The sequence below is a fragment of the Scardinius erythrophthalmus genome (assembly GCF_964197995.2).
Source record: "Scardinius erythrophthalmus genome assembly, chromosome: 15".
Taxonomy (NCBI): domain Eukaryota; kingdom Metazoa; phylum Chordata; class Actinopteri; order Cypriniformes; family Leuciscidae; genus Scardinius; species Scardinius erythrophthalmus.
The window spans coordinates 37,970,467-37,992,325 of NC_138235.1; the positions used below are offsets into that span (position 1 = coordinate 37,970,467).

At 39.2% G+C, this 21,859-nt stretch overlaps 1 long non-coding RNA gene across 3 annotated transcripts; it reads left to right on the forward strand.

Annotated features, from left to right (window-relative positions):
- Positions 1-17,679: 17,679 nt before the first annotated feature.
- LOC308703404 lies at positions 17,680-21,554 on the forward strand. 3 transcript variants are annotated; one of them, XR_014031711.1, is made up of 4 exons: positions 17,680-19,670; positions 19,790-19,917; positions 19,998-20,229; positions 20,326-21,554. It is a non-coding gene; the product is annotated as an uncharacterized lncRNA (long non-coding RNA). The 3 variants fall into 3 exon arrangements; XR_014031709.1 differs by having other exon boundaries at positions 17,680-19,917; XR_014031710.1 differs by having other exon boundaries at positions 17,680-19,917; positions 20,407-21,554.
- The last annotated feature ends 305 nt before the right edge of the window (positions 21,555-21,859 follow it).

Below are 21,859 nucleotides of genomic sequence, written 5' to 3' on the forward strand. Positions count from 1 at the left end.
AAGTAAGTAGTTAAATACTCTTTCATGTGTATATTGGTAGATTTATTTCCTGCTTCGTTATATTGCAATTCTAAAAGTTTGTTTATTCCTTTGAGGTAGTCAATGCACACATAAGCTCGATCGCACATTCATTTCAGCATAAAACACGCTGTATTAGACTTTGAATGTTACTTTTTGAATATTATGTGATGTAACATTATGTATATTTAATTCTTCATCTGATAGTTTATTTAAAGCGAATATGTGTATAAACCTGAGGAAATTTACAGCTGCTGGACTATGTCCTTATCTTTGTGCTATTGCATTACTTTTATTTTGTTCAGTTATTAGGCCTACTGTTCCTGCCTCATTCTATCTACTGTATATTCATTATTGTTATTGTTGTTCATTTATAGAACCACACCCATACTGATGTATGAATCAAAAGACAACAGTAAATAACTTTATTGTGGACATGGACCAAGTGATTTATTGTTCTGCAGTGCCAGAACAATCTGTAGCAGTTGTCACTTAGTTTAAGATCCGCAGATTACAGATTACAATTTTATCTAATCAAAAAAATTGACAAGACAAACTAAAATATTTTGTCAATAAAATACAATTATTCACTTTTTCATATAAAATAATGGCATTTTTTAAATAATTAAAAATAGTTATTTTTAATTATTCATATAAAATAAGTTATTTTTGAGATTGACAAAACAAACACCACAAAACAGCACGGTTCAAAACATAATAATAATAAAAAATTTCTGAACATTGACTCTCAAGGGTTCTCAATAGAATTAATAAAACTATAGAATAGAATTACGTAGTTCTAATAGGGACACAACATGCCCCTCCTGTGCAACTGGGATTTAAACCCGTGAGTGTCTTCTGCTGGTTAGATCAGCATTAAAGAACTATCTCAACTGTTAACCCTCTGGGGTCGACAAACGCACCGGCGCATTTCGCTTGATTTTTTTTTTAAATAGCAGCAAAATAGAATTAAATCAATGTATTGTTTTATGTGAATGATTAGGCTGGATGATTTTCAGATCATTTTGAAGCAAAAACTCTAGGTGACAACATCCATTAGTCAAAAGTCTTGTGGACACATATTTAGTGTGTTTTGTGGCCTTATTTCAGAAACTTAATTTTTTTGTTTTTTCAATAACCATGCATAAACATTATTCTCCCAAAATACAAACATGTACATACATGTTGCTCACATATTATGGTAGCCCTGTTTGTGCTAAATAGAGTGTAATTACACCTTTGCCATTAATATGTTTATATTTATATTTATATTCATCTTTAACAAATTTACAATACAGTCTGAAAAGGACCTGAATGTAGTTAATTGAATTTGGAAACTGAGTATATATGGGATGCCAGTAATGACCAATGAATGTGTTTTTGAAAAAATCTGTAGTTAGAATAGTTTTATTTAGAAATAGCACTCATTAAAAACTAGAATCTGAGATCTTAAACTCATACCTGAACAAACTGAATCTGAAATGTTTTCATTAAAATGTTAATTAAAGCTGTTTTTATGAATGATGTGTGTGTGTGTGTGTGTGTGTGTGTGTGTGTGTGTGTGTGTGTGTGTGTGTGTGTGTGTGTGTGTGTGTGTGTGTGTGTGTGAGCACTGACCAAATCTGACCAGGGTTGATGGTTATCAGATCTGTTTCAGTCCAACATCACTGTCATTAACCGATGACAAATCAAAAAAAAGAGAGAAAACGTAATATTGGCAGGAAGGATGAGTGAAAAGCAATGGGTGTGTTGTGGTCAGTGAGTGAGTGAGGAATGATGGGATGTGTTTAACATATGATGAAGTCTGAGCTGTCAACCTCATGTCGTCCACAGCTGCTGATTATCAAAACCCCGCCTCTCTCAGGCTGTGACGTGACGTGGTGGCGCTGCTCTGCAAGCGACCTGGGAGTGTTTGCTGCTATTTTTTTATTTTTTTTGTATTAGTCTTTTTAGCATTATTTACTGGTTTCATTAGTTTTATTTCTTTTGATCATGACAGCAATATGGGCAGGGGCGCCGCCAGGAATTTTGGGCCCCATGACAAAAAAATCTAATTGGAACCCCTTTGCACAGCTGTTCTCACCACATCTCTAGGACCTAACTGTCCCATCAAAAGCTTTACATAACTCTAATCAAAGGCTTCCAACTGTCTTGCTTCTTGTAGTTCAAGACTAGTATTAGCACAATATTTACTGCTGGTGATTAGTAAATGCAAGTCTGCATACAACAGTCTGCAGTTCACTATTTGATGCAAGATTAAAAGCCACCATAAAAATGTCCTTAAGGGAATCCTTTACAGTCTCAATGTATTTTTATTTTAAAATGAATGACAGATAAAAAAAAAAGAAAAGAAAAAAAAAACTAAATATATATTAACTTTTTTATTAAAATAAATTAACATCATCATCTCAAAACAATGAAAACAGCAGATTTTTTTACTTAACTGCACATGCCAACAACAAAATAAAGTTGACGTGTAAAACGGAATTTCCACATCAGGGTTATTATAGTGCTACAAAACAGATCAAGTGATCATTAAATCAATAGGTTTTGAGGTTTAGAATGCTGGGAATAATAAAGTCTGTATCTATAGATGTCATTTAATGGTCAAAATGCAGTCTAAATGAACTGGATTATTTTAATATTGTCTGTAACTTACATGCAGGTTGAGGTAAGCTACTCATTGTTTCTAACTGCATCCAGTACAGACAGGAGGTTGTTGTTGTTGTTGTTTTATGTCATAATGGTCATTATGTGAGAAAATAATTTGTGTTTGATTTCTGTCATTAATAAATTTTCATTTTCTTTTTTGTTATGGTAAAAAGAGCAAGAGAGACAGAGAACCCCACACTCCCTGGAATGATGCTAAGTCATTAGCACAGTGTTGCTCACCTTCTTCACTGGGACAGGGAGGGGTAGTTATGGGGACACTGGGGTGCTGCGGACTCATCTGTTGTTAAGTCTGCTAAAAGGGGCATGGACAATGATTTAATAATGATTTTATATATGATCTTGCTAAATGTTTCCCTGCACTGATTAAATGTTGATGAAATGTAGGCTAACACTAGCCTGCAGCTAGCTAGCTTATTTCACTATGGACAACAGGTTAATACCACTCACAGACTAAAGACTACCCACCTTTCTTGGGGAAAAACTGGGTTACAGATCGACACCCTTTCTTTTGTCTTTCCTCTCTCTCTTTTCTCTCTTTCCTTTTTTGAAAACCAGATTTTCTTTTACTATGCAACATTGTGGTCTCTGTGTTTCTGACGCGTCTGATCAACTTTCTAAGGAAAGTAGCTAACGCCTCCCCTAAAAGTCGCTAAATGTCGCTAGATGACGTCATACGTCAATTAGCATATTCATGACGTCATCGCGGCGTACTTGCGTTCTGCCTGCCTTTAATTCATCTCAATTCAAGATATCTACATGTTCCTTTTCAGATATCTTAAATTAAGCTTTGACTAGTCAAAATGGCGTTTTAGATATCTCTAACTGGAGTTAGGGATAGTCATAATTTAATTGTAGATATCTATTATCAAGTTATTTGATATCTTGAAATTAGTTTTGATTAGAGATATCTGAAATTTGAGATATCTGTAACTTTCATTCTGCCTAGTCAAAATGTAATTACAGATATCTTGAATTAGAGTTTTGACTAGGCCAAAGGACGTTGCAGATATCTGTATGCATCACACTTTAGGCGGGAGCAGAGCGTGTGCCTAGAGGATCTACAGACGGTTCCGCCGGTGTGGCAAAGTGAAGAACCCCAAAAGGTTCCTCCAGGCACCTTTTATTTTTACAGTGTTTCATGGGACTCACCGGTATGCTGAGGGTGTCCATGACAAAGCTCTGTTGTGTGCTCCGTCTGGTTTGGTGGTCCCGTAAGTAACTTTGTTTCAAGAACTGCAATCCTTTGTAAAAGTCTGTGGCAGTTAGTGCAGCAAGTAGATTCCAGAAGAGGCATTTTCTCTTATCCTTGAAGGCAGTTGTGTTTTCCTTTCCCGGAATGTAAGCTGGTCGGGTAAAAGAATTCTCAGTTTTTGTAGTAATCAAATCACATAACACCTGTTAAATGTTAACTTGTAATTAGCCCTGATTAGCACCATGTCGGAGCAACCAGAGGGCGAAGGAGTTTTTAATCGTCTTTTTAATACTGTTAGATACTGTTTCAAACTGAAAAAAAAAAGAAAAAAAAAAAAAGAACTAATCTGAACTAAGAACTTTTTTTCTCATCTAAGGAAGTTAATGTTATTGTACTTCCATGGCAAGAATAGCATGCATGTCAGCATCTTTATTAAAGTGAATTAGTGTGAATCTCTTTCATGCATAAATCTTACGTCAACAACAACCTACGACGTAATTTTAAGCATGATCATAAACATAGCATTGCAACATTTTATATATTTTTTGTATATAAAATATAGTATATATATATTTTTTTGTATTTAAAAAACTTTTTCTGGTGTTTTTTTCGATTACAGCCAACGCCATGACTGCTTCTTTCTTCTTCCATTCATAGAAATAAGGAAATTAACCCACTTCTTCTTTGATTATGGCGGGGAGGGGAAATTACTTATTTATGGATATCTAAAATAGAGCAATGTCATGCACAATCATTTGCACTAGTCAAAATGACGTTTAAGATATCTTTAACTTTCATTCTGCCTAGTCAGAACTGAATTACAGATATCTGCAATTAAGATGTGTGACGAGTTGAATGTCGTTTTCAATGACGTCATTGCAGATATCTGTAATTAAGTTTTGCCTAGTCAAACCTGAATTACAGATATCTCTATCTGTCGTTTCGACTAGTCACAATTACGTTACAGATATCTTGAATGAAAATTCTAACTATCCAAAATGTAATTACGACTAGTCAGAAAGACATTGTTGATAACTATAATGTTAATTCCGGATAGTCAGACTTAGCTTTTAAATGTTCTCCGTGCACAAGATGGCGCCTATGAACATCCGGTATATGAGTGTGCGTGTCAGTACTTCCGGTTTTAGCTATCCTGCACTGCTGTGCTAAGAGATTTGACATCGACACTAAGATCAAACTAGAAGTAATAATGAGTGGATTCAAGATTAAAGAAAGGCGATTGGCCTTCCAATGGGTGAAAAAGGCGGCATTACATTGTTGTGTACCTCTTTGTAATAATTCGTCACGCTATAACTCAGAGATAAGTTTTCACTCGTTTCCCGTAGATACTGCGGTACGGGCTCAGTGGCTAATCAAGATCCGTAGGGAAAAGCTTCAGCCCTACGAAAACCAGTCGTGTGTGTGTGTAGCAGGCATTTTCAGCCGGGAGACTTAGTAGTGACTGCTGGGGGGTTAAGGAGATTACAAAAAGACGCTACACCGGTTATCTTTTCTTGGAATGAGTACGCTCTACCCACACCAAGACCTAGTGTTTGGGAGCGTAAGCCGAGGGCAGAGAGCCCTACCCCGTTCTTGAGTGCAAACTCAGAGTCTGAGATGGAAACAGCAGCCCCTGATCATGATTACTGTGTGACTCCAGCGACGGCAGTGATGGCAAATGAGATGGCAAATGAGATGGCCAGCGAGAATGAAGCCTTGCATCAGAAAATGAGGTATCTCCAACACCAACTGGAAGTGTTACAGTTGCGGACCGGTTTCGGCATACAGCGCTTCGCAGGGTCGGACGAGCACATTCGTTTCTACACCAGGTTGGTTTATAACTTGTTAATCAATGTGTTATGTGGGTCAAAGACGTATAATGTTTTCAAAGTAGCACAAAATAAAACGGCAATTATAATCCCCCTAAAATGATTTTTTATGTTCATTGGAGTGTCACTTATGCCCTTATATTAGTTATATTCGAGAATAAAACCAATAATTTTTTTATTGTGATTTGATATGACAAGTTGTCACTTTTGAGCTCAGTAACTCCCTTAATTTAATAGTTTGCAACACAAATATTTCTGGGTCAAAAGAAGGATAAGAGTTAAGTGATTTAATATTATATTTACACATTTATCTTTTTATGTTAAATGAATGGCCTTTGGACACCAAATTTACATGTCTCGTCTTTGACCCATGTATGAGTTCTGTTTAATTTTGAGGAATCTAATTAAAAAAATAAAACAAAACCTAACATGAACAACATTACATTCTTAGATTTGCCTCATACAAACATTTCCAGGCCTTTTGGAAACTAGTGGAGCCTGCAGTCAACACCAAGATGGTGCGGATCACCAACGCCAAGGCTGCATCTGCCAGCAGCTCTGAGTTCTCTCTACCAGCAACGGTATGCATGTGTACAATAATTATAATGTAGATCTTTTAGAATACTAGAGTGTAGAAACATCAGTGGTGGAGGGAAGTATTCAGGTCCTTTATTTAAGTAAAAGTACTAATACTACACTGTAAAAATAGTTAACCATGAAATTTTACTTGAGTAAATGTACCGAGTTACATTCCACCACTGTGTATAACAGTATCTAGGATTAACACTTGTTTATTTTCACAGAAACTTCAGCCCATTGATGAGCTGCTGCTGTTCCTCATGCATCTGTCAGTGGGCCTGCCTCAATCTGGGATCTAGCAGAATGGTTTGACATTCAACGCACCACAGCCAGCAGGATTATTGTCACCTGGACGCACTTCCTTTACTACCTGCTTAGAAGCCAACGTCTGTGGATCCCACGTGAAACTGTCAGAGCTCAACTTCCACCAGAGTTTTCAGCTTTCCCTGACACACAAGTGGTGCTTGACTGCACTGAAATATTCTGCCAGACACCATCATCTCTCCTGTTGCAGAGTGAGGTGTTTTCCACGTACAAATCGCATGCTACATTCAAGGCCATGATCGGCATGGCGTCCCATGGTGCCATTACATTCGTGTCTGGTCTGTATGCAGGATCCATGAGTGACCGTGAGATCTTCAAGTTGTCTGGCATCGCAAACCTACTCACACCAGACATGGCAATTATGGTTGACAAAGGGTTCCTTGTGGACAATCTGGCTCCGTGCAAGGTTTACCGGCCTGCCTTTCTCTCAAGAAACACCCAAATGAGTAGAGAGGATGTCATGCAGACTCAATCCATTGCACGTCTGAGGGTCCATGTGGAGAGGTGCATCAGGAGGGTTAAAGAGAACAAACTTTTTGACAGAGAAATACCACTTTCTGTGTGTGGAAGCATTGAGGAGTTATTCAGTGTGGCTTGCTTCCTGGTCAACTACCAGTACGGACCACTGGTAAAGGCATGGGCAACTCAGGGCAACTCAATGAATCACTCTGGACTCATGTATTAAAGGGATACTCCACTTTAAAATGAAAATTCTGTCATCATATACTCACCCTCATGTTGTTTCAAACCTGTATGAATTTATTTCTTCTGCTGAACAGAAAGGAAGACATTTAGAAGAATGTCAGTAACCAGACAGTTTCTGGTCTCATTGACTTCCATAGTAGGAAAAAAATATACTTTAGAAGTCAATGAGACCAGAAACTGTCTGGTTACTGACATTCTTCTAAATGTCTTCCTTTCTGTGCAGCAGAAGAAAGAAATTCATACAGGTTTGAAACAACATGAGGGTGAGTATATGATGACAGAATTTTCATTTTAAAGTGGAGTATCCCTTTAATGACATTTCACTTTTTGCTTATTAATAGTTTTCTAATGAATGTATTTCTAATGTATGTATTTCTAATCCTAATGTAATTCGAATTTTAGTTTCTTGTAAAGTTTCTTATGAATGTTCTATAGTTTTGTTAAACATTTACTTTGCCTTTTGTTGATTAAATGTTGATGAAATTGCCTTTTGTTGACACAGCTTTTACATTATTAAAAATATATTAAAAAAAATTAAAAAAAATTGTATACACGTTGTAACCGTCCTTCAGAGAACACTCAGAAGGGCGCATCACTAATAAATTTATAAGGGAGGACTTCATTGACTATTATAGATTTAACCAGACTCAGAAACACACAAACCAAGTACAACTACCCATGTAATTGCAAAAGTATTTATATCAATTAAGTCACACAAGACTACCAAAACAGTGAATCAACAATTGAAGATATGCAAGAACCGAGCTTATCTGATCATTGTCCATAGAATTTCTTTCCTTGACAGGTCTTTATGCAAAATACAAATGAAGATAGAGGTTTGTCAAACCAAGAAGGAGCAAGCAGTTCAGTAGTTCATCTCATATCTTAGCTTCCGTCAAACCAAGCTTCAGTTTAGGGTACGTTGCAAAATGATGTCCTTGTTCGACTCAAACCTCCAGATCTCAGTCTGATTCAATTAATCCAAGGATGCTATTGGCATAATTAAGCAGAATCCCCACCAGGAATATTACAGCATAGGAATGGAGGAATCTTCATTCTAACTTTGTGGAGGCATATACGAAAAGTCCTTCTAAATAAAAACATACAAGCTAACATTAACACCAAACATATTACATGAAAATGACGTAACCCAGCAAAAACAATAACACAAAATTAACAACACTTACTTGGATGAGCTTAAAACCACAGTTTCTCAATCCGGACTACACAGAAGGTTAACAGAAGGAAGCCATGCTTCTCTCCAACCAAACATACCCTACTCTTCTTCTCCCTGTCTTTTATGCAGAGGAAAAGTAGTCTGGAGAGCCCCCTAGAGCATGGGAGAGGTACCACTGCTCAAAACCAAAGTAACTGCTCTAAAGGCCGTTACAACGTATATTTATGAACTCTTTAAACCCCCTCCTCCACAACTGGTGATGAGATGGGCAGTTACAGGTTACAACTAAGGAAAGTTTAGAGTTCTGCATTGTTTTACACACCTAGCTCAAAGCATGATTATAGCATTAAGAGGAGACCACACATAGAAGCATATTTAAAGTAATATTTATTATACATAACAGCAGTGATTCTTAGCAAATGTTTTTCAAATAAAAAATTTAGTGCATATCAATCAAAGGCAACTCTAAATGCAAAAAAAAAAATGGTAGAGAACCCTGTTCAAACTACCATGTAAAAATAAAAATAAAAATAATCTCCCTTCTCCCTGATGGTTTTAGCCACCTCGCCGTCTCTGTAGATGCGTTGTATGAGAATATCATCCTCTGCAAAAACTACAAAAATCACACCACTCCATCCCTGTAAGTAGGAGCTGGCCTTGCACCTGCCAGTAGTAGCTGTGAGTCTGCTTCAGTTTCAATGTACCACTCTGCATTTTCAAGTAGCTACAGTCCACATAGCTCTTTGCGTTGGGACATTTAACTTCCAGCAGTCCGAAGGGTGGGCTCTCAGTTGGGTCAAACACCAGACCGTCAGGAGATGACCCTAACCAGGGGGCGTCTGGGTGGATGATGAACCCACAAGGCCAGTAATTTGTGTTTTTTACTCTGCAGTACTCCTGGATGGAAACCGGTTCCAGTGCCAGTCCCCTCTTCATTGCAGCCGTTTGAGTTACTCCCTTTTGAATTCTTTGTGCCAAGTTTTCAGCAGAACTCTGACCTCTGACATGGCATATTTCCCTGAATCGGGAAGAAGTTATTCTTGGCCTCCTGACACGGTGCCACTCCACAGTGTTGCTCTGCTCCCTGGTGGCAACCTCTATTTTCCTTGCCATGTCTACTGTAATGACAAGTGACTGTAGATGGAGGTGTTGTTGGTGACTACAGACAAACTGACAGCTGTTAGGCTCCAGCCTATAGCCATCTACAGGTAGAGGTGGTGGTGGAGGGGCATCTGGGTGGCGTACTATTACACGGCTCACTGGTAATGGATGCTGATAGGATATGGGACTACCTTCCTGGACTTTTCCCAAAGCAGAGTCAACCAGTGAGACGTCCGCATTTATCGCCATGGTGGTGATGAGTGGAGCAATGTCTGGCAAGAAGTCTTCGTACACCTCGTCAACTTTGAGGACATCTGGATCTGGCAGCTCCCCTCGCACTGCCTTGTAACGTGTACTCCTTTGAATAATTTAATTTCACAATTAGGACTTTAAGAACAATTTTACACTCAAATAACAATCACAAAGTTATACTGTATAGTAGGCTGTACAATTGTATAGGACAATAGATATTACCTAACACCGTCAGCAATCGTGAACTGCTTCGGCTTAGTGGAAATGAACACCATGTCACTCACTCTGCCTGGTTTCACACCCTATTAAGTACACAAAAGAATTATCAAATTAATTTGAATTGTTGTTGATGCAATATACTAGATCAGCTTTTCACACATGAAAAACTACAATAGTAAAGTACTTTAATTAATTTGTTGTGGTAATATAACAAATATAGTAATATAAACAATTTACTTTACCCACAGTTTAGTTTTCTACAGCTATAGGGTATATTATGCTACAATACACTACAGTTTACTGTAGTAAAAACTAAAGTATAATACAGTATTTATTAGTTTATCAATTCACTATAATCAACACTACAGTATGTTGTAGCATTCATTAACAAAGTGTTGTAAAAACTATAATATATACAGTATAATACAATTTACTATAGAAATACTATAGTCTTTTTTCATGTGGTTGTGAACACATACTTACCATGGTTCTTGGCTTGTGCCAGCGCTGCTCTGTTTCAGTGCAGCTGAGGACGGGGGGTACGGCAGCCAGGTTCAGTGTGGAGTAGTACGCGGTCTGGAACAGAAGTGCAACATTGTGGTTCCAGCTACACAGGAACACTCTGCCACTGAAATGTCCACCGGTGAGCAGTCCTCAAAGACAATCTATACATTAAAACAAATGCATGTCAGTCATTTCACATTTAGGACACTACTTCAGAACAACACAGAAAATGAGAAAGCTGAGAGCAGGCTGATCAGGTAAGCAGTAGGTATGGGAATAGGCTCAATCATGTCAGGTTATCAATGGCATCATATACAATTCTGTAATCTAAGGACATCCAAATGGATAAACCTTTATCACTATTCTCAATTTACTCACTTTCATATAGTGTTATTAAAACAGTGAACATTGAACATACAGTAAAGAACCGCAGCCGTCAAAACCAGTTTCTGTGGTTTCCATGAAAGCTAGGTGTAGGTTTAGGTCATTAATTTGTCATTTTTCAACACAGGGTTGCAAAACGAAAAGAAAGATTTAACTCAGCCCTTTCACGTCAGCTAGCTAGACTTATTTGAATCCTAAAATCACAGATTACCTCCATTAGCCACATCAAAACCACAGAACATTAACCTGATTGAGGCTTTGAACTGATAAACACTTCTTATTTTTACTCCCTACTCTGAGGTCGTGAGGCTTCTCACTCTTTCTCATCGACCTGTAACAGGCAGCCCTGACGCTCACTCTCCCTGATGAATCTTTGTTTGAAACTGTGGGGAATTGAACATCATTCATGTTATGCATTAATCGTACATCATCAAAACACTACACTGTATCAAATAGCCTGTCAAGTTGTCAAAGTTACACACTAACGTTAACTAACTGAGCTAACGTTAGCTAGCTTGCCAGTCTGTTAGCTAGCTGTTGTATAACTTACCTTCATAGTTGTCGATGTAACTCGATATATCCATTTTGAATCCCTTTTCCCGTTTGCTCCTCGGGGCTGAGCTTGCCGCTTGTACTAGCCGGTGTCAGAGCCATAGAGAGAAAGAGTTGCGACACTCTTTGATGTCGCCGCTATGGCTGTCACGTGGTTCATGTAAGCCCCAATAGTTCCAAAACATACGCTGGCTGTCATGTTCTTCTATGGGACAGACAGCAGCGATTGCATTATTGAACGGTAAATATAAAATAAAACACACACCCAAGTACTTTTTCAGCTGTTATTGCATTTTGTTAATGTCAGTTTTGCATTTGGAGATAAGTTTTAGGCTATATTTTTGGAGGGAAAAGCTTATTGTTCATGTTCGCATGGGTAGTAGCACTGGCTTTAGCGGCTCTAACTTAACTTTTCCATATCACTCATCTGATGATGGACGTCTCATGATATTTATTTTAGCACAACTGGGCTGTATTAGGCTATTGATTCCCGTGATTTTGCTTATGAATTTTGATTCAGCCATTAGCCTACCTTCGTGATCACGCAAAGAGGTCTGCCGTGGCGGTCCGTTCAGAGTTCGCTTAAATATTTTTTATTAAACAATGACAGACAACAAAAATGTGTGAGTGTGTGTGAACAAGAAAAACAAAAACCAGGGGCAGGTGATCCATGAAACAGACAGGACTGGTGATCCCATAACAATCCTAGAGGTCCAGCATTGTTCTCACAAGCCGCTTCACTCAAGACAATAAAACATAATGAAAAGTTAGTATATCCCAAAAAATTAAATTAAATAAAAGTTGCTATAAAGGTGGTAGTGATTCATTACCGAACTCTTACTGTCACAGCTGACGAAGTCGCACTAGCTAGCAGGCAGTGCTTGAAAATTGGTTGAAACAACCAACATAAAATATAAATAATTACGCTGTGCATATACAAATGAAGACCTGTATAAGCATCGCAAAGGGCCTCTGATACAATATAGACAGTTGACAATTCAAAAGACGTCGATATTTCAGCAACTTAACTCTGGAACAACTCGACGCGCAGTAATGTAAGTGAATGGTGTCCAACGCCCAAATGACAGTGTTTGGAACTAATCCGATCTTCAAATCCCGGAAGTAGGCGGTTAAAAGCGCCGCCATTTTTTACAACGGAGGTCTATGGGAGTGTCGCAACTCTTTCTCTCTATGGCTCTGGCCGGTGTACATCGCTGATGGTAATCTTTGGTAGGTCTTGAAGGCATCTTGAGTAAAACAGCGCCAACCTGCTGTTATATCTCGGGACCGGAAGTTTACAAGCGTACACTCAGTAAAGCGGAAATAGAATTACGTCAACCCGTGCAACTAGTAGAACGAGTAGCTGTTGAATGACTATTTTTTTATATGTGTAAAATTATCTGAATTGAGAGAGTTCGGGAACTGGGTGAACTAAACTAAAGCACTGTGATAGTGAGTATTACAAGTGATAAGCACAAGTAATAAAATAAAATGGTCAAACTAAATTCTTTAATATAAAACAAAAGATAAGTGATAAGTCCGTCCGTGGAAACAACACTGCTCATTCACGTCTGTTCCGTGCTGCTGCTCCTCTCTCAGCCATTCACTGAACAGGGTAGACGCAGAGAGAGGTGTGTGACGGCAAGGAGAACGCAAACCTCGCGCTCGCAGGACTGTGCTGGCAACATTTGGATGTTACTGAGGTTTGTCCAAAAAGTAGCTAGATTTGTCGCTAGTCGCTTTTTAAAAAAAAAAACTCGCTAAAGGGGTCTGAAAAGTCGCTAAAAATAGCGACAAAGGTGCTAAGTTGGCAACACTGACTGCAACTAAACTCAAACACTGCGCACGCTAACGCAGGACCAAACCATTTCATGCAGATACAGGGGGGTGGTCGGTCAAAATGAAAGTTTACTTTTTGATCAATGGGGATATTTAACTTTTATTGCCAAAATAAGTAAAATCAAAGACATCATTCATTGTATAATTATTTGAAATATGGGACTTTTTCATTATTTGATTATATGAATATGGGACTTTATGGTGACGTGCTTGGGACGCCGTTTTTGTGGACTCCTATTTCTGTTTTTGTGGATTACTCTCATCATGTGGCTGCTAACACCTGGAATGGGAGCCACGCACTTTCTACCGATCTCCTATACCAGAGATATGCTTCTGTCACTCCGCTATGCAGGATTTCCATTCACTGTTGACCTGCCCGATACTATCAAACTTTGTCCAGAGAGGTGCAGAAGGCAGCGGAGGAGAGGCAGACGAGGGGGGAGAAGACAGCGACTCCGATGGAGGAAGACCCGACCACCTTTACCCTCCATGATATTGTGCAACGCCAGGTCACTTCGGAATAAAATGAAGGAGCTTCAGATTAACATCAGAGGCTGCTTTGAGGATCGGGAATAAAGTCTAATGGTGCTCACAGAAACTTGGCTCCAAAAGGACATTCCCGACTCGGCGGTTGAAATAGAGGGGTTCTCCCTCATCCGGGCTGACAGGACTGAATCATCAGGGGAAACAGAGGAGGAGGATTGTGCATGTTTGTGAGTAACCGATGGTGCACACAATATATACTGAGAGAAGGTCTGTAACCCAGATGTTGAACTCCTGTGTGTTAGCCTAAGACCATCTTACCTCCCTAGGGAGTTTGGGAATGTTATTATTTGTACGGCTTAAGTTCCACCAAGTGGGAATGCAGCGATAGCCCTGGTGCCCCCGTTTTTATTTTGGGTGACTTTAACCACTGTAAAGACTTAAGACTTTGGACAAATGTTATGGTGATATTAAAAATGCCTACATTGCTAAATCTAAGCCACCTCTAGCTAATTCTGATCACGACACCATACATTTAATTCCAATTTATAAGACTGTGCTCAAGCAAAATAAACCATGACCAAAACAGTGGCGGTGTGGTCAGAAGATAGTATTGAAACACTTAAAGGATGTTTTGCCAGCACTGACTGGAGCATCTTCCAGCGTACAAACATAGATGATGCCTCTGAGTCAATATCTAGTTACATCCTTTTTTGTGTAGATAATGTTGTAAGGGAAAAAAGACATTATTGTGTACCCGAATAACAAGTCTTAATATAACAAAGGAAGTGAAGGAGTGGATTAACAGGAAAAGAGCTGTCTTCAGAAACGGTGATCGGTTGCAACTGAAGACTGTAGAACAAGAGCTCAACCAGCCACTCCGGGCGGCCCGAAGGCGGCAAAAGGAAATTATAGAGGAAAGCTTTGCTGCATCAAACTCTAAAGGACTGTGGGATTCAGTGAAAGCCATAACTAACATGGGACCTAGCAGAAGACCTTTTATTTCCATAAACATGCGTCATAAAATGAATGAAGTAAATTAATTCTACTGCAGGTTTGAAACGGAGGACCATTCTCAGGAGTGTAACACTTTGCTGGGGTCCATCCCACGCAATCCGGAGAGTAAATCTAATGTGGGAAAACATGTGGTACAATCTGTCTTTAAAGTTGTGTGCCAAAAAGTTCACAGGCCTGAAAAATCTGTTATCATACCTGTCCCAAAGAAATCATGCCCAATGGACAATAATGATTACAGACCAATAGTATTAACATCTGTTGTAATGAAATGTCAAGAAATAATTCTGGTATCTCTGCTCAGAGCTGATACTGATCCTCCAGTTTGCTTACAGGCACAGGAAAGGTACCGGTGATGCTGTCAACAGTGTTACACACCTGATTTTAAACATCTAGAGGACGGCAAAGCTTATGCACGCCTGATCTACGTAGATTTTAGTTCTGCTTTTAATACAGTTCAACCTCACCTTCTGATCCAGAAAATTAGTCCTTTCCTGATCAAATGGTACCACTATTTTTTAACCAGCCGTACTCAGGTTATGAGGACCAATAACATCCTATCAGACTTAAAAACAACACACATACAGTAGGTGCTCCTCAGGGCTGTGTGAGCTCGCCTGTGCTCTTTACACTCGACACTAATGACTGTGCACGTTCACACATGGTAATTTCATCTTTAAATTCTCAGACAACACAGCAATCCTGAGCCTACTGTACAAAGACAGTGATCCATCTTCCTATCACTCTGAGATAAGGAACTTTGAACAGTGGTGTGATGCAAACAAATTGATTATAAATGTTAAAAAAACGGGAGATAGTGTTTGATCCCAGAGCAGTCGGTGCGCACAGTCCTGTTGTTATTCATGATATTAAAATCAAACTTATGTGTTCTTATAAGTTGATAACATGGTCACATGGCAGGTTCATGTTGACAATTTATGTTCTAACTCCAACAAAGACTGGACTTTCTGAGGAGACTCAGACTGTGTGGTGTCTAGGGTTGGGTACCGAAACGCGGTGCCAATAGGGAACTGGTTCCGACGTAAACGGTAGTAACGAGACCGAATAAGAACGAAAATTTCGGTGCCTGACTTTTTTTTACCGCCCCTTGGTGTTCCGACGTCAACTTGCATGACGTCAGTGCCGCTACTCGGCACACTTGTTGAAATGAAAGCTTTAGCATAAGTTCTGCCAGGAAGACTCAATCGTTTGCGTCACTTATTACCTTCTCATTTATCCAATCATGTTCTAATACTAGAAGCATAAAGTATTACATCAGTATTAAACGGTGCAATTTTTCATTTAATCAGAAACGTAGGTTGGTTGGTAAGGTATACCTGTGTTTTGAGGCTGTATCGAGAGGGTGGGGGGACAATTGTTGTTCGAGGCTACAGCCTACTCAATCCGAGGCAACTCCTATTTATCGAGAGGGGGAGGGGGAAGTGGGGGAGAATTGTTATGAGCTGTTGAGCAGAATAGGCTACTAGTAGTAGTAACCTGAAGAGTTGGGTGTATGTTAAACAATTTTGATAGTAATATTTTTATTTCTGGCTTTCAAGTTACAACAGTGACTCCTTTCATCATGGCTAAGAAGGCTGCACTAACCAAAGAGAAGGTGCAGGAAATCCACAGGGCAGTCACCAAATTTGTGGTGATGGGGCTTCATCCATTTTCCACGGTGGAATTGCCATCTTTCAGATGAAAATGTGGGCTATATCAAAATAGAATTTCCTTGATGCATGTGAATGCCACCTCTGTACCATGAAGACATTCTGTGTAAAGGACTAATAGATATCATATTTATTTTTTTTATAAAGGGAGATGAGCACTGCCCTCAATCATAGATACCAACCACCATCCAGAGAATGACATGTCCAACACGTACATACCCATGTGGTATTCTGTTATAAAACATAATGTCATCTAGGAGCTGGCGCAGGTCAGCAAAATTGCAATTACTTGCGATGGATGGACCAGCTTGGGACAGGACCACTATCTAACAGTGACTATCCATTACATTTACAAAGGCAGCATCCAACAAAAAATGCTGAGCACTGAAGCAGTTTATGAGTCCCAGACAGGGCCAGTGGTGGCACAGGAAATCCACAGCATTCTTGAGGAGTTCAAGTTGACTGGAAAAGTCATAGCTGCCACTGTAGACAACGCATACAACATGGATGTTGCCCTGAGAAACTTGACATTTTTAAAAGTTGGGTGCTTTGCCCACACACTCAACCTGGCAGCACAGAAGGTGTACGGCATCCAAGCTGTGATTAGGTGATGTGTAAAGATTCGCGCAGTGGTGGTGTGGCTGAAGTGCTCCACCATGTGCAAAACTGTCCTGAGAGAGAAGCAGCGACTCCTCAGTAAATAGCATATATATGTAGCCCAGTGGTAAATTTGGGTATTATAGTGTAGTAGAAACAGGGTAGGTTATGATTAATCTCTTACTCAAAAATGAGTCCCATGACTATTAAAAAAAAAGTAAACGTTTATTTACTTTAAATAAATAATAGGAAGCACTGATGTATAAAGGAGATCAATATTTGTGATTTTATTTCATGACACTGATTAAAATTAAAGTTTAAAGTTTATATTATTTAGCTAAATAATATTATCAGAGGTTTTATGCAGTAAGCGTTTTATTACTCTATTTTTATTGTTTTCATGTTATTATTTTTTATTGGTCATTTGAGTATTAACGCTGTATAGTCAGTGTTTGAGAAGGGATACACGTGACCGGAGGAGGAACCATGAGAGAGGGTGCGGGAAGTTTTTTTTTTTCTCGTCGGACTGGGGATGAGCACAGGTCGCTGGCGCGTTTGAGAAAAATATAACGCTAGAAAGAGTGAGTAAAGCTGTTGAAACTGAACTGGGTGTTCAAATACGAGGATCGCAGACTCTGGGTGTTTTTTGAGCGAGAAACGAAGCCGGAGACCCGTCGGACGGAGCGGGAGAGAAGCAGCGGAAGCGTGATCGGAGGTAGCCGAGATAGCTATAGTTAGCCATGGTGTGCGCTCATGTTGGCGGACATGTTGGTGAATCGCGCTGCACGTGAGCATCCGGACCGAATTTCCACGCTTTCAATGTGTTGCAAGTAGGGTGACCACCTGCTAATAAGCCCAAGGGGGGACAAGGGGTATGTTTCTGAGGGACAATGTGGGACACTGCCTGGCGCGGCGGTGCCCCCACCCCACGGGCAGACTCACTGATAGCTGGTTTACCCATTTCTAGCACATACCACCTTACATGGTAATAATGCCCTATTCCCCTAAACATGAGTAATTGCTGATGTATGCTCATGAATGGGCCAACCAATGTGTATTTTTTTTCTAAATAAAGATTCATAATATTTTGAACATTCAATGAATTGACAGATGTACTTCCACTTAAGATTTACTATTTAATTTTATTTATTTTTCATTACAATTTATTCACTTTAAATAAATTATAATATAAAATTATAGGATTAACAGGAATTGTAGTTGCTCAACACCACAGGAACAGTAAAAAAAAAAGTATTTAAAAAAAATACGATTGACATCGTATTCCCCTCCATGTCCGATTGAGAAGGACGTTTTGCAAAGGTCACAAAAAGCCCTCTCGGTATCCCCCTCAACACCTTTCAGCCACAAATATTCATTTCCCCATTCTTTCTTGTACCCACACCTTCTCTTTTTAATTGATGATGACGGTGCCTCTCAGTCTCTTTCTCGAATTTTTCGAATTGGAAAGCGCGCATCTAAAAGTTCCTTCCTTCCCAGTGTGTCTGACAACAACGAAAAAGTTGACAACAACCTAGTCAGCAGTTCAACTGAGGGGTGGGTGTGGCAACAATAGCGTGCTGAAATGTCAAGTAATGTTCGTTTGTCTGCGTGGGGCTCGAGGATATAGAGCGACCAACTTTTTTTTGAGCAAGCATAGATTATGCGTGACACGGTCTCAATTTGCGGGACGCATGAATTGGGCTTCAAACGCTGTGCGCGCACGCGCTACGCGGGACGGGTGGTCACCCTAGTTGCAAGTGTTTGTTCAGCGCACTCAATGTTTTGCAAGACCAACACAGGCCTGCAGCGTGTTTTTCCTTCGTTCAAAGCAGTACTGTGAGTAAACTGAAACGTGTGTGAATGTGTATGTGTGAGTGGGCCCACCACTGCATTTGATAAGACTTGTTTCAGGACACGTGGCAACGTTTTTTGTTTATTTTAAAGTTTTCTGTGTAATTTCAATTGTTAGGAAAGAGATAATAACTTTTAGATCAGTTGTTCTGGTGTAACAAGTGTAATTGAAACTATTGAGGTTTCTAGCTAAATTTAACGAGGCTATCAGTTGAGTATTTGGGGAATTTTTTGGTTAGTCATTTTGTATATTTGTTGATATTTTGTTTTGGGGAAAACTTTTATATTCTAGTTGCCAAATTTACATTTACATTTACATTTATTCATTTAGCTGACGCTTTTATCCAAAGCGACTTACAATTGCTATATATGTCAGAGGTCGCACGCCTCTGGAGCAACTAGGGGTTAAGTGTCTTGCTCAGGGACACATTGGTGTCTTACAGTGGATTCGAACCCGGGTCTCTCACACCAAAGGCATGTGTCTTATCCACTGCGCCACCACCAACCACCAACCCGCCACCAAATTCGTTTATGTAAATAAACCAGGGCATTAACCCTTTGTTTTGCTAAACTAAAAACTATCTCTGGGTCTCATTATTTTAAATATTTTATTGTCAAAAGGTTTTACAACTTATTAGAAACTTATTAGGTGCACCTTCATGGTATCCACCTGAACAACACCGAACCCAAGCACCCACCATTCTCATGTAAGTAACGCTCAGAGTGGCTGTACGGGTGCTACATATATAATTATAAATACATCTTGAAAAGTAATACTTTTAAATATAAGCAATTGTTTATTGTAATTCAAATGTCTGTGCTTTAGATTTGCCAGAGCACAATGTTATCCTGGATGTGAGGACTCGCTGGAATTCTCTATACTTCATGGTGGAGCAGAGCAATCCTGGTAGCTTGCCTCGATAAAAGGCCAAGGAGGCCAATGGAGAGGGACAGGTGAGGTGATGGACAAGAGGGTCACTTGCAACAATATAAATTTACCTTTTGTTCTTAACATTATTGTTTATTTTCCACAGACTAGAAAGGCTTACAGAGAGTGATTTCAAGAAGGCAGAGGAATTCATGAAATGCATGAAAGTCTTGTACACCTCAACCCTCTGCGTGTCAAGTGACAAGTCCCCCACATGCAGCCAAATCATCCCGATCCTCACAAAGCTGGAGGAACTCTATTCAACCTCCGATGATGACAATGTCTTTGTGGCTGCTATAAAAGAGAAGGTCTAGGGAGATCTCGAAAAAAGATACCAGGTACTATCCATTTGCAGCCAATATCTATGTTCACAAAGAAAGAAGGCAAACTACACCAGTTTCACTATTAGACACTAAACCATGTTTTCATTACAGGATCAAGGTGGGGGGGTGGGGGGTAAGAGGGATACCCTCCCTAATTTGTCTGTCTTGTCAGAGGTGTACTTGTGTGTGCAGGCCTCATCAACCCCCTCTGAGAGGGTTTTCTCCTGTGCTGGGCATGCTATAAGTCAGGAAAGATGCCGTATATTGCCAGAGAAGACCAATATGGTGATATTCCTGCAGAAGAATTGTTAAAAACTGATTTAAAGTGTCCTCACCACCAGTCACAAAAGCTTCTTTAAATGTGCAATACTGTTGTGTAATATCTTGTTCTATATTTGTCAAGTCAAGTCAAGTCAAGTATATTTGTATAGCGCTTTTCACAATACAGATTGTATCAAAGCAGCTTCACAGTATTAAATTAAAATAATACAACAAGGTTTGTTTCTAGTGAAATTTTTTGATTGATAAAATAAAATTAAATATCCCCAAAATATCCCAACTGAGCAAGCCAAAGGCAACAGTGGCAAGGAACCAAAAAACTCCATCAGGTGACCTAATGGAGAAAAAAAAACCTTGGGAGAACCCGGGCTCAGTCGGGGGCCAGTTCTCCTCTGGCGTTTATGAACTAGAGACCGGATTTAACTGTAAGATTAAAAGTATTATATAAATGCCTGGCCGAAAAGATGTGTCTTTAATCTAGTTTTAAACTGGGAGAGCGAGTCTGAGCAACGAACAGTATCAGGAAGACTATTCCAGAGTTTTGGAGCTAAATGTGAAAATGATCTTCCTCCTTTGGTTGATCTGGATATCCTAGGTATGACCAAAAGCCTCGAATTTAGTGATCTTAAAGAGCGCGATGGATTATAGGGGGATAGAAGATCGGTTAAATAGACTGGAGCTAAGCCGTTTAGGGCTTTATAAGTCAGTAGCAATACCTTGTAATTAATACAGAACTTTATAGGTAACCAATGTAGTGATGATAAAATCGGTGTTATATTTGTGTTTTCTATTTTAATATTTAAGGTGTTGCACTGTTCAGTTCAGGTCATTAGGAAGAGAAAATGGAGATTAGATTACCCTGGTAGTAATCTCTATTAATCTCCAGTATTATATTGTTTTATACAAAATATTTTTTATTTGATATTATGTAAATGTGAATTTTTATTTTATATTGGTTTATTTATTATTACCATATGTTACTTGTATTTATATTGTTTAAAGATTTATGTTAATATTGTGTCCAGTTTGGCCCCGTAAATAAAAGGGTATTATTTTTTGACAAAGTGTGTGCGGTTTCATTTTCTTAAGTACCGGTTCAAGAACCGTTTAAGCACCGGAACTGTTTAAAAAATACAGAGTAGGTACTGGAATCGGATAGAACCCAACCGATACCCAACCCTAGTCAAAATGCTGGGCCCGTATCCCTAAAGATTCTGAGAATCCTCTCAGAGAGCTCCTAACTTAACCTAAAAATTCCTTGCCAGGAGTTTTAGCTAAGAAGTGATTCCAGAACATTTTCAGTGAACTCTGAGCAAGGAATGGATGGAAAATCCTATCTTAGTGAGGAGGTGTGGTTGACCCCGTT